Below are 9,730 nucleotides of genomic sequence, written 5' to 3'. Positions count from 1 at the left end.
ATACGGAAGTTTGTTTCAGATTTTTTATAATCCCTTCTTTTATGCAGATAAAATTATTTAAAAATTAACGAATAATGCCATGCTTCTCTCAGAGTGAGGGAAGATACTTTATGTAGTGTTTCTTATCAAATTAGATATTTCTTTTTCGTTTGAACAGAATTCACAAATTACGTATGTTTTGTGTGAATGTGTGTTCATATACTCATATATAATATCTAAGTTGATAGGTATTAAAATCAGGCCGTTTGTAACCATAATGACGATATTGGTTGGAACACTTGAAGAACGAACTGAACTGGAATAGTAACATTTCTCATGTCATCATGTGAGATTCAAAACATTGAATGAAATAAATGCTGTACGATGAAATGGATCAGAGAACATTATAATGGCATAAATGACACTTAATGACACTTGTAATGACAATAAATATATAATCATTATGTTAGTTAACTCATGACCCGACACATCAAACTGGTACTGATAGATTTATATCTAATATGTAAAAATACAGTATTTCTTAGTACCAGAAAGCGGATTACACAAATTGAATGAGATGTTTTAATCTGAAATCAAATTATTAGGATGCAGTTTACTAAAGTAGAACTTAAATAATTTTCAAAAGTGTGGTCATTCAAGAAACTGAATCAGATCTCACTTATACTGCAGTAAACAGTATGGGAATACATAACGAAACATATCACTTAAGTGATAACAACTCCCTGTTTATTGAATAGGGCGGCATTTCGATGTACATCGTTCAGGATAAACAAGCTGATTGAATGTTGATTGATTCCATCACTTTGACAGTGGAGTGGATTTCGACTTTGTCATACTGAAGTTGATTTACAGCTAGACTCTGTCAATCAGTTGTTCAATTAGCATCCAATCAGCCTGTTTACAATTTGTTGATCATACTCTCCTGCAGCCTCCATCCAACGATGTGCTACTTGCTAAATTATCTGTTAATTTGCTGGTTGTCATTATGCATATATACTTCTATTCACCCGGTTGTAGTAACTTTTATATTGATAACGGTGTGGGAATAAATATGGAAACTCCCATCTATGCATCAACAAGAAATTGGCATTTGTAAAGTCGTACTTTAAGAATGTGGTGTCCTCCCACTTTGCCAGTTTCATTGTCAAGCAATGAATTAACTTTAATGGTGCAACAAAGGGGATTAGTTGGGGATTTACAAAATTTACAAAAATATATGGGTCATTTTCAAAATTGGTAGGATTTTCTGTCCGTTCCAAATAAAAAAAACCTGTTAACTTAAAAGGATTCTTTTGTGCTAGAAAACATATTTAGATGTTTACTAGTCAGTAAATGTGGTATATGATTAGTCTTGTCATTTTGAAATTTATATTTAGCCACATTTTAGGGTCAAAATTTGCAGATTTGCTCTGTCCGGAGGTGACGGTCCTAATATCAATGTTCACAAATAATGTAAATATAAATGCAAATAAACAAACTAATTCATATTATGCCAATTAGGATTGATCAAGCATACTCAAACTGCATTTAATTTTGTTTTAACTTAAAAAGGTTTTTTTCTACAAATTGTAACATGCTTGTCCTGTGATTTTGTGTCCTGACCGTTACCAGTGTATGAAATTCCTGCAATAACTTCCCCCTGGAGCTGGATTGTAATTCAACTTCCTGTGTCTGCTTGAGCTAGCCCCTGTGCATGTGACAGCAGATGAAATAATGAAATTCAACACATTTTGCAGAAAATTGACGCCATCAAATAAGTATAAATGTTTTGTGTCAACCTTAATTGTCCAGACCGTTACCAATGTATTTTGTGTCAAATATATCTCTTTGTTTTTTTTCATTTCAATGGATATTTTGCCCAAAAATGGAAAAGGTGGAAGGCATGTCCTTTGAAATCTTTTAGGGATCATTCATTTTTTTATTTTAGATTTACTTACAAATTGTCTTGACCGTTACTGTCCAAACCGTTACCATTCTGCAAAGTAACGGTTTGGACAGTCCTTGTAACGGTCTGGACAAAATTATTTGTTTTTCAAAAAGTTGTTCATAAATATTTGAAATATAACAAATTTATAATTACTCTTAGGGTTAAGATAAGTTTAAGCATGGAATTTTACTGTTCAAAGGAGTTTTGATGTAGTAGCATAAAAAAACACAGTCTCTAGTAACGGTTTGGACAAATAATAGCAACGGTCTGGACATATCTTTAATAAATTTCTATTTTAAAGAATATGTTCCATGGTGTGATAATAACTTTCTGTTTACTTATCTATCTGCTTTAAATAATAAAAACCAAAACGAATTTAATACGTTATGTTTCTATTTTCTATAAGATCTATAGTCTTTATAAATTAAAGGTAACGGTTAGGACATCTATGGTAACAGTTTGGACAAAATGTAGTAACGGTAAACAACTTTCAGTATTCCAACCTTTAAAGATTTTTTGGGTGTAAACTGTTTTAACTTTAACTGTGAGATATGTAAGGCTACCATTTACTTTGAATATTTGCTAGGTGCTAATATGTTGGCCAAACCTTTGTATTTGATAAATATGTGTTACCATCTCACGATTAACAAAAACTAAAGGTATCCAAGTGAATGAAAGAAGTATATTTGTGGAGACTAATATTGCACCATAATATCAACAGCAAAATGATATCTATGCAGTGGCCTGTGTAGCATGACCATGTGTACAGTATCATAGTTGTTGCAGTATCTTTCAGAATTTAATCTTTTGCAACTTTTTTAGAGGGATAACATTGTTTGTTACACTGATGTCCTGACCGTTACCAATAATGTCACAACCGTTACTATTCATTCAATTTTCGTTCCCCAATTGCACTCTTCTTTAGATTATAAGTGATTTTCAACCTAGACAGGTGTGTTTTTCTATTCTTTAGAAGCTACAGTTTGTTTTTATTCAAAAGCCTAAATTCATTCACAAGTTTCATATTGATATAACAAATGTCCAAACCGTTACCACAGCATGGAAGAAAACATGTCACATTTGTTACAAGTTACAATTTCTAATACACATTTCACTGTCTGTCCAAAATAGGGTTAGCAATTGAAATAAATGATATCATTTTTTCCTTTCATGTTACCTGTTTCTATGTTGAATTAAATTTTTTTAAGGTTTATGTCCAGCCAGTTACCATTCCTGTCTAAACCGTTACCACTATTGTCCTAACCGTTACTGGTGTTAATTGACTGCTGTAATTAATTCATGATAATACATGAAACACTCCTCTTTATGCTGGTGTCATCAAAAGATGTTCTGGGCTTAGTAGCTGATGTTTATTTTAGACAATTTTACCTGTTGAAAACTATATGCATAATAATGTTTTAGAAAAATGCAATTATTTTGTGGTAAATAAATGAAAGATTCAAAATAACACTTTCAAGATTCATGATGATAGTTTTTACCTTCAAGTTTGATTAAGTCGGTGTAAAAGCTGTGTATGCCATCTTTAAATGATTTTTATGAATTACATGTATATTTCAAAATCCTTATTCTGATTAAGAAATGGTAACGGTCAGGACTTTCCCTCACCCTATTAATTACTTATGTATCAATTAAAAGGCCAGTTAGTAAATTTGAGCCTGCATGTTTGTGTTATTGAATAATTAAGTATTTAAAATTTCATTTGAATTAAAACTAAATCAATTTTCAGGAGTTTATAGGACTATAGGGCTCATCTGGACATGCTTTATCAAAACACTAACCCTGGTCAGCCAGATCCCACTCTGGCTATGTGAGAGACCTGTTTTGACAGAATCTGGCTGCGTGAGAGGACGGTTTGACCTCATATCGCCTACACCACTATTTCGCCTACAGCTTATATAAACATCCTGTCAAATCCCATCTACCCTGTTCAGGGAATGGAATGGCCCTATTCCACTGTAGTTTCATCGAATGCAACTAAATGGGAGAGAAGACTATTGAGAAGTTACTATTGATACATGATTTGTTTTAAGTATACAGTGAAGGATATTAGTGAAGGGGGTTATGCTTACCCCTGGGTGAGATAATCCCATTGTTTTGATTAGAATTAATACTTCAAAAAGATTTATCTTATAAAAGTAAAAAGATTATAATTAGGTCTGTTGTGGTTGCAATGAGGGGTCATCTCAACATAATTTTCTCAAAGTATATATACATGCCACTGATCTTTAGTCGGTATCAAAATGGCAAATCTCCAGAGAGCTGAGTTAAGTGACTTCACAGAGAGGTGGACAGCAGTTACTGTATGCAGGCTACGGTACAGGCTCAATGTCAGCGACAGGTTGCTACACACTGGAAGTGTGTCCTCACAGGATGCAATGGTCGCAGCAGCACCATCGGAGACCACGTGTAGTGTCCTCCACTATTCACAGCCACCCACCCTTTGAGAATGGAGAACACATCCGACTAAAATTAAGCCCGTGTAAAGCGTGTAAAGACTGACATCTCACGGTGCTGCAGATCTACAACAACGAGCTCGACCTCCTTGATGAAGATGATGCATAACTGCACCCGCGTACTCTAATAATATCAGGCGCACTGTACAGACACAGAGCCAAGTCCATCCCACCACTGCCTGAGAGCAGGGCTGGCGTCACTCTAGAAGGAATATGGACCCAGACCGATGATGGCCGAGAGTTCCTCTGTGTAGAGCGACGGTGAAGATGACAGACTTTGCTGTTTGCTACAACCGAGATGCTGGAATTATTGAGCGGCGCTGACATTCTCTTTATGGATGGTACATTCTTTGTGTGTCCTAACCTGTGGCTACAAGTGTACATCATTCATTGTCTGGTGAATGGTAAAATGTTTCCTGTAAACTTTTCGCGTTGCTTCCCAACAAGACCAAGCGGACGTATGTTAGGCTTTTCACTTTGCTGAAGGATATTGTTGTGAGGCGACTTGGCATCGAACTTTCACCAGAAATATTCCAGATCGACTATGAAGCAGCAGTTATCAGTGCTATTAGTGAAGTCTTCCCGACAGTTCCGTCCGAGGTTGCCTATTCCATTATTCTCAAGCTTTGTGGCGTCAAGTTTTGGAGAGGGGACTGTCTCGCGACTACATGAACAACCCAGCAGTCCAAGCCCGTTCGACGCGAGCAGCTGCTTTGCCACTCCTTCCCTGAACCAGGTCCAAGATGCTTGGTTTGAAGTCATCGAGCAGTCTCCCGGCGGCGACAGAGTAGCAGCCTTCAACGACTCGTCACCAGCACCTGGGTTGAAGATGATGCCAAGTTCCCAGCACACATCTGGAACCAGCACGAAAACACAGGCCAGCTCAAAACAACCATCTTGAGGGATTCCACTCTGGCTTGAAGAAAGCGCATACCCGATCACACCCCAACATCTACCAATTAAGTAAAGGAGCTCAAGAAGATCGAGAAGGCAGACAGGCACAAGGCGACAGTTTGGACTTGGAGGAGCAAGGAGACCACGAAACGCGTGTAGACCGTGGTCGAGATCAGAGGATCGAGAGACTCAAGGTGCAGCTTTCCACCGGTGTGAAGTCTGTGATGCAGTTCCTTGATGCTGTTGGCCACATCCTCAAGCTAAACTGAGAACTCAATTCAATCAAACTCATAACTCTGTGTGCTCCTGATGACAATGAAGTGCTTTATTTATTTTAATTTAAAATCAAAGTTATTAATGTATTAAAGTAATGTGAATCACATACATTTGTTTGTTTTTCTTATCCCTTAGGCTGGTCCATTATTCCATGGGTAACATAGGCAGGAAATGGTGTGCAATGGTGCATAAAGTTGTTTTGATAAGACTGTAGGCGAAACGGTGATGTAGGCGATATGAGGACAGGCTGAGAGGACACCTCAGAAACTGGCAATAACCATCCAGACATGACCTTGCTAATTAGGGTGTTAATTATAATCTGATATTCGTTAACTGTAGTCATGAATGGTTTATTCTCATGAAGATTTAGCAATAGTGACATAGAGAAAAATACAAATGTAGAGATTTGTTTCATGGGAGCATACGTAGTCCGGTTTTCACATAGTAGCTTATTTTTAACAATAGTGCTTTATGCTTACAAGACATGAGGGATATAAATTTATCTAATGATGGATAATTACAATAATAGTTTGGTAGGAATGAATTTCTTACATTACTTAAACATGGACAATATAACATGAAGTGAAGTTCATTTCCTATTGTGTTCTTACACAGTGTACATAATCTTTCTTCTTTAATAATATTATACCATCCACCTGTTTCTATTGAAAGTTTATGGTTACAAGTTCTAATATAGGTAAGACAAATGCTTACATTTAATGGGAGGTGTAATAGATAACTTTCAAGGTACGGAGATATCTTAAACATATTATAATAGTGGCCTTTAGTAGATTTCGATTTACATTCGTTCCAGTGTTGATAAAACTGGTTACATAATATGGACTTAATGTTACTTTTAAGCCAAATCTTACTTGTACAGGTTTGAGACATCCATATATAGTTTAAGCCAGAACATTCCAAAATTGTTTTAACAACATTGATAAGAGGTAAATATATGTTTGGGTCATTCGTTTTCATTGTAAACATGATCCCATATAAAATACTAGACAATGTGCTAGTTGATGAGATTAGTTTGCACCAATATGAAATGATTCTAACCTTTATAAGTATATCTGTTGGATTTCTTCCCAGTTCACCATATATCATATAATCTGGTGTTGATTGCTTAACTTTTAATATATATTTACAAAATTTTAAATGAACCCTTTCTAAGATAGTACTCTTCTCAAAGCCCCAGACGTCTGAGCCGTATAACAAAATCGGCTGCACAAGGTTATCGAACAGTTTAAGTTGACAATCAATGGGAATATCTAACAAACGTAATTTTCTAAAAATCGCATACATTGCTCTTGAGGCTTGTTCGACAATTCTCTTATGAGCTTTACAGAGTAAATAAAATACCAAGATATACATATTCTGAGACCGATTCAATATTTTGTTGTTGTAGCTTGAACACATGGTGTATTTTGTCAGGCCTCCTCCCAAAAATTATTATCTTTGTTTTAGAAACATTTACAGTTAATTTCCATCTTTTACAATACTCATCAAATAAAAATAAACATTTGCTTAGGTCAGTAGGGTTTTCTGCGAATAAAACTGTGTCATCTGCATAGAGTAACAGAAGAAGTTTTAAATAGATACCGAGATCATGATGAATGTTACTATTCAAATGTTCAAGGCATAATACTCTTCCAGATCATTTAGGTATAATGCAAAGAGAAATGGGGAGAGATTTCGCCTTGTCTAACACCAGAACAACAATGAAAATAATCACTGGTATGACCATTGTATGAAACACATGACTTAATACATTTGTACATGTTACGTATGACAAGGAAACATTTACCTGAAATATTATATTTAATCATCTTACTCCATAAACCGGAGCGCCACACAGTATCAAAAGCTTTGCTAAAATCAACGAAACAACAATACAATTTCTTATTTTGGCTAAGATAAATATCAATTGCAGATTTTAAAACGTACATATTGTCAATAGTTGAGTAACCCTTTCTAAACCCTGATTGAGGTTCACTTATCAGGCTGACCTTATCAGAGTACGCTTGTAGTCTCTTACTCAGGAAGTGAACAGCTTACCCAAGCAGCTTAATATTGAGATTCCCCGGTAATTACTGGGGTCAGCTTTGTTCCCTTTGTTCTTATAAATTGGTCTTATCATACCCGTAAGCCACGATTCAGGCATTACGCCATACTCTAAAATGACATTAAATAACTTTACATAAACAGGAAGCAGTGCATTGATCGTACCCTTAATATACTCATTATACACTTTATCTAAACCGCAAGCCTTATTATTTTTTAATTGATGTACAGACTTAAGTATTTCTTTATCAGTGAAAGGAGCATCTAATATTCTACTATATACAATACAGGCTTGTCGAAGCAACATCAACATCATTTACATCATGAATATTTACATCGTTATCTACATTATTAACATTTTCAACGTTATGAACACCAGCAACGTTTTTAACACCATCGTTATCAACACCCTTAGCAGCGTTTAAATCCTTAAAGAAAGTATAAAATGAATTAATATCAATCACTGGCTGCGCTTCTTGTTTGGAGTCAAAAGATTTCAAAATGTTCCAAAAAGATTTAGAATCAGAGTTTTTTGAGGAACGTAATTTTTCTGCACATTCTCTTTTGAAATTTGAAAAGGCTTTTTTTTAACTTTTTACTGTAACTTTCGCTAGCGTTTAAAAACGCTGATTTACTCTGTTGTGAGCCATTACGTCTATAAGCACGTTTACATTTATGATAATGTCTGCGCATAATTTTACAATTTGCATTAAACCATGGTTCGTTGAATTTACGGTTCTTTTGAGCTCTTGTGAAATTTCTTTTTAAGCCGAAAGCAGAAGCTGCTGCATTTTGTATAACACCCGTAATTTTATCACAAACAAACAATATTTACACAATAGTCAATATTTTCAGCGTTTACATTTTCAATGTCTTTACAAATAACATCAATCTGTGTAACGTCAACGCTTTGTGCAAATGCAATGTAGTCGGATTAACTACTGGCAAAGTGGGAGTAAATCAAGAATGCTGATCAAACAAGCATTGGATTACGATTCTCAATGCAGGTTTTAAGATTTTAAGTTTAACCATCTGCCAGTGGTAAAAAATGTTAGGACTTATAACGAAGTCAATGTACGTCTTTATATTTTGTCTTATAATCCTAATTAGTTTACTATCATATTTGTATGCACTTTGAAACTTAATAGAATGCTTATACTTAGTGAATTTATAACAAGATTGTAATATCTAGACATTATATAAATTGCCAGCGTGTATCATATTTCACACACACGCCCTAAGTGCGACCTAGTGTATGTTGTCCGTCTCATTACACTTCACGGCAAAAAAAAAATGATTCTGTTGAATGTCATAACAAATACATAAAAACAAAATGCAAATATTAAAATTAAAACAGACTAAAGTTATAGCAACAATATCAGGCTATTACCTAGTTCGGGGAATGTATCCATCAATATCCACATAAAGGAATGAGATGCCATTCATCTGCAGCTGACAAAGTATCCTGTTCCATGTCATGTGTCTTTTAACAGTCTAATAAGCGAAAAAGTGAGTTATTGTTTCAGGTTTTTCACATTGGTGTATAGTCCCATTGGTCACCCAAGATAGCACACCTGGCAACTAATTGCATGATGTCCGCCATTCTTTAAAAAAGTAATTTAGTTTGCCAGTAATGAGCAATCAATCAATGTATTGGCGGTTAATCCTTTGAAGGAAGGACGTTGTTTTTACACAGGCACTTTACGACAGAGTGTATTCAGAATAGATGAGTGAATCTACATACATAAACACTACCATTTGACAAATCCGCTGTGCAGGATAAAAGCACTTAATCAATCAGCGTGTTATCGGTTAATCATTTGATCGATGTTTGTTTTGTAACTCAGCTGATAATTCCTCTTACTGCACTTCCATGCGCGTATTACATAAGATGTAATACTTTTGCCACATCAGACCTCAATTTATAATGATAAATATTTACTCCAGACACAAGAAGTGCCAAATGGGAACCTTTGTTGGGTAATCTGAGTGGTGTTATCACTAATTATACCTTTTATAAATTCATTGACTGACCAAGTGAATAATGACAAATAACCTTTTTTTAGGTTTACCACCAAACAAGGGTTACAGCAAG

The 9,730-nt window shown here is 35.1% G+C and overlaps 1 long non-coding RNA gene across 1 annotated transcript; it reads right to left on the bottom strand.

Moving 5' to 3' along the window:
• Positions 1–441: 441 nt before the first annotated feature.
• Positions 442–4,206, bottom strand: LOC124258163. The gene is made up of 3 exons (XR_006893523.1): positions 3,798–4,206; positions 3,212–3,213; positions 442–453 (listed from the first exon to the last, which is right to left on the bottom strand). It is a non-coding gene; the product is annotated as an uncharacterized LOC124258163 (long non-coding RNA).
• Between the last annotated feature and the right edge of the window lie 5,524 nt (positions 4,207–9,730).

Source organism: Haliotis rubra, unplaced genomic scaffold, assembly GCF_003918875.1.
Source record: "Haliotis rubra isolate DU_JTF1 unplaced genomic scaffold, ASM391887v1 Scf684, whole genome shotgun sequence".
Lineage (NCBI taxonomy): Eukaryota > Metazoa > Mollusca > Gastropoda > Lepetellida > Haliotidae > Haliotis > Haliotis rubra.
This window is presented reverse-complemented; position numbering and strand designations above follow the sequence as displayed.